Source organism: Wasmannia auropunctata, unplaced genomic scaffold (genome assembly GCF_000956235.1).
Source record: "Wasmannia auropunctata unplaced genomic scaffold, wasmannia.A_1.0 LD336111.1, whole genome shotgun sequence".
Classification (NCBI taxonomy): domain Eukaryota; kingdom Metazoa; phylum Arthropoda; class Insecta; order Hymenoptera; family Formicidae; genus Wasmannia; species Wasmannia auropunctata.
Genome location: NW_012026779.1, coordinates 999016 through 1003657, shown reverse-complemented (window position 1 = coordinate 1003657; position 4642 = coordinate 999016).

The following is a 4642-nucleotide window of genomic DNA, read 5'->3' as shown; positions in this document are numbered from 1 at the left end:
GCCGAGCATAAGTTGCGCCGACTGAAATCGTCCGCGGAAGCGGACAAGAGAGGGTTGCTCCCTTAGCAACGAGTTGTTTGGCGGGATTCTCTGGATTGACGCGAGTGTATTAAGAGTTCAATAAACCGTTGTAGTTGATTTATAAACGAGTGTGTTATTCTTTTCCGCGCGAGCTCGCGAGTGTCTCCGTCTTTGCCGCAGGCGCGAGTGTAACAGTGAGCGCGAGCGTAACAATATTAACGTTATCACATCTCCATGCAGCGGTAATACCAAGACACATATGTATAACTAGACGCGGGGTCGCAAAAGGGGATTCCAGCGCGGGTCCCGTTGCAATTTTCTTTCTCTCTTCCTCCCGCGGTATCTTCGTCCCACCCATGATTCTCGCACGCGATGTAATTCGACGAAGAGAGAAGGAACGAAAAAAATTTAACACATAATGTATATTTAACAGACAATGTATATACATTTAGCACATGATTAATACATTTAACACATGATGTATATAATTAATTATGGAACGCATTGTGCACAATATGATCTGACGCGTAAGCTATGAGTTCACATTCAATAAGCGACGTTTTATCATACACCTTACGCAAAATATTTATCGCATCGTCTTTATTCACGATACAATTGTGACGTAAATATTCGATAAAATGCTTAAACTTATTACTAACGGCGTCTGTATGTTGACTTAAATTAAAGTGTACATGCTCAACGCAATGTTCGAGTTCAATCATAAAAATCGTAGTTGACGGTTTCATATATATATACAAGTATCATTCATCGTCAATTTTACAATATTTTTATTACGTATTTTTACAAGATCTATAACCAGATCTTGAATTCGTAGTGAGGACGAAACGCTTGATTGCAGAAATCGTTCAATGTCCATACATCTCTCGATGAACATTCTCCACATTCCATAAGGCAGGATAATGTGATTACCTCGGTTGTCACCAATAAGTAATTCCACATAAGATATAGATCCCACGCTGATCCCAATATCCAGGTATTTAAAATTAGTAGTTGTTAGAGCGAATCTTCTTCCCAGTATACGAGGCGTCGAAATATGAGACGCAATTCTGTAAAAGAATTAAAGCATGGAAAAACATAAATTAAGCATGGAAAAAAGGATAAATAATTTATTGAAACTTACGGTCTCTCGATCGCCTCATCCTTTAGTGGAACGTAGTAATCTATATCTAGTATACCCACTCTATTACCATGTCGTCAAACTTTGTTTTAAGTGCGCGTTTCAAAGTGCGAGTGACCCATCCATACTTTTGCCGACTTATATCTGTATCCTCCCCACCAGTGTTCACCTCTATATAGATCCTCTCTCCAAAGATAACTGATAGTGGCGTACAATGGGCGTAAAATTCATCAGGCTGCTCACCCGCTTGGTAAAAAAATATGGATCTCCACCACACATCTGAAGATGATTCATCTTCTGTAGCGATATTCACTAATACCACGAATAGTTGAATGACATGTTTGAAAGAATGACACTGTCACATCATTCCAATATATATCACGATAATGGTTAGTACCACACACCTACAGCCGCCATAAGTAATGGTCGGGACATTCCTTCTTACCGCGAGTAAGCACATTTGGAAATCCACATTCTCTTTCGCGAAGAAGACGAACTATCGCAGAACAGTAACTTGTTTTGAATTTAATTCCATGTTTTTTCCCGTACTCGCAAAGCACTCGCTTGAGCGTAGCTATGTCCCCTTCGCTCGACATTTTTAACAATGTAAAATCTTGCGAGCATTTATAAGAGCATTTATACGAGCAGCCATAATGCCTCGCGATGAAATCACATCGTCGAACACGCGTAAAGAATGCAATTTAGCATTTTGGTGAAGCGCCGATGTACGGCAGCTGTCACATAATAGATTTGTGTAATATAATATTTTTTTAAGGACAAATAATATGTCTCACTGCATCGAACACGTGTTAAAAATGCAATTCAGCAATTTGGTTAAGCGTCGATATACGGCAGCTGTCACATAATACTTTTGTGTAATACATGATTTTTCAGGGGCAATCAAAATATTGGTGAGATCACCAAACACGTGTTAAAAATACATTTTAGCATTTTTACACAAGCGCCGATGTACGGCTGCTGTGACACATTAGATTTGCGTAATATAATATTTTTCAATAACAATATAAATGTCTCGCGGTCACGTCATCGACCACGTGTTAAAAACGCAATTAAGCATTTTGATCAAGCGCCAATGTATGGCAGCTTTCCGCGAGATCACGTCGCGAAATCAAACGATATCTGCAACATTTGCGAAAAATAGGCCACACCCATTAGTTTCGGTATATATATTGCAAAGATTTTGATACACCTCGTCAGTGGTGAGATTTAATGCAACCAGGTGATGGTAAAAATGTAACTCTCGTTAATGAACATGGAAGAAATGATACCACCCGACGATTACATGGAGGTAGAAGGAGCGCATGAGGAAGATGACCAAGAATTGATGGAAATAGAAGATTTTACGGATGACTCAAGTAACAATAATGGTATGGACAACGAAGTGATCGAATTAATAAGACATGGAATATTGTACCCAGATGATGTTTACGATCTGCATATTACAGATATAATGTGCGTGCTTGAGTTCTATTAAATAGACGAAGAAGATGAAAGCCTGAGAAGATATTGTTCCTCATGTGTCATTAGAGGGAATAATCAATTTTCATATCTTCGTCTCTTGCGAAAACACACTGCCGAAGAATTTATACTCCACGATAGTTATTCATGCTGGGAATGCGGATGTCCATTGTTTCAAATAATGCCATGTAACATGTGTCCTATTTGCACAGAGTGAGAACCGCTGCGAAAGATATTGCAAAATATTCTTTCCAAAGAGAACATGGAACAAACGATACGAGATCTGGACGAGCAAGCCGCCCGGCTGATTACGCGAGAAGACTTTATCGCGTGGGAAGAGCGTGTCGACGAATTCATCGATTCGCTCGATGAACAGAGTCGAAATTCGCGATTATCGATCGGTGTGAGACAATCTGTCATCGCTCGTATCGCGCGACTGGAAAGTTTGAAAGATTCGGTGCGCAGACGATTCGTGCATGTGGGTGCCGGATACGGTGCGGCACTCAGATGGCGTGAGATAGACGCAGCTTTCAATAGTCGTATACTGACCGGTGCAGTAATAAATTCCAGACACATTGAACCTCGACAGTTTCTGGAAGATGCGCGAGAAACTATGCTCGAACGTGTGCAAAATGTTATGCAGAGACATAATATCAAAATAAACACTGTATTCAACGGTGAATTCGTAACGAGTGACAAACGTGATAATAAAAGTGTTATTACGAGAAACTGTGAACTCTATCTTTGCTCCGATTTACGCGTGTGGTACGATTCGCGCGTTGTTGAGCCTACCTTAGCGTCGCTGGAAAAATTCGAAGAACGTGGGTGGGCATTATCGCGTATATTGAACTTGTTAGTTAATATAAATAAGTTTAATCTTTTGCACGCGGGGTGTCATATCCAGTTACCGCGAGAAATTATAAGGAAGAAAGCGATCGTGAACGTGCAATCTATGGAAGTAGGAGGATTAGGCCGGTTCTAACCCAGAAGCTCCGAGGGGGATGAGGGGCGGGGGGAATTTGCCCGGGGGGGAATGATGTCACAGGGGGTAACCGCCGAAATGTTTATAAACATGGACCATGTATGTTTAAACATGGGCCATGTATGTTTACATAAACAATTAGCGGCGGGCTCTTTGAGAATATGAGCGGGGGGGGGGTGACATCACGCATTGCCGAGATGATTTATGGTATGGGCGGATTTTTCGCGAGGGGATTGCGCGCCCCCGCCGCCCTCCCGCGCTCACACATAGCGCGTTCTCTCTCCCACGCATAGCGCGCCCGTAGCGCGCTCTCGCTCCCGCGCGTTCTCTCTCCCGCGCACGCAACGCTGCCGCGCTGCCGCCACACATATCCGTTCTCGCTCCCGCGCACGCGGTCTCCCTCGCGCTCTTCTTCCCACGCATAGCATGCCCTCGCCTATAGCGCGCTCTCTCTCCCGTGCGTTCTCGCTCCCTCGCGCGTTCTCGCTCCCCACGCACGCTTGCACACGCTCTCGCCCATTGCGCGTTGTCTCGCTCATACTATGTAGGTTTTAGAAAAAATGTACAAGTATATTTATGATGAATACATAGACCAATATATTATAAACACAAAATATAGTGATTACAAATATATATGAGAATCACCAGGAAGATATATAGTTTTGCAAAATATGTATAAAATAAAAGGGTGCAGTGTGAAAATAAATTCTGTCGATACGATTTGTACGTGTGTCCTACGCCGTCGACGCCTCTGTCAAATTGATACCTCTGATGTTCCATCCACTTCTTTCTCTCATAGTATCGGACCTCCCTCCTGTATACCATTTCATAAAACTACTTATTTTTACGAGATGATAGACAGAAAGGAGGTCCAATACCATGAGAGAAAAAAGGCGTGTGGATGGAATATCAGAAGTATCAATTTGGCTGGTGCATTGAACGACAGTGTCGCAGAAAGCAAGTTCGATCATAGGTTCACATATTAACGACGTTGCCTGGATTTGTGTGTGTGTGTGTGTGTG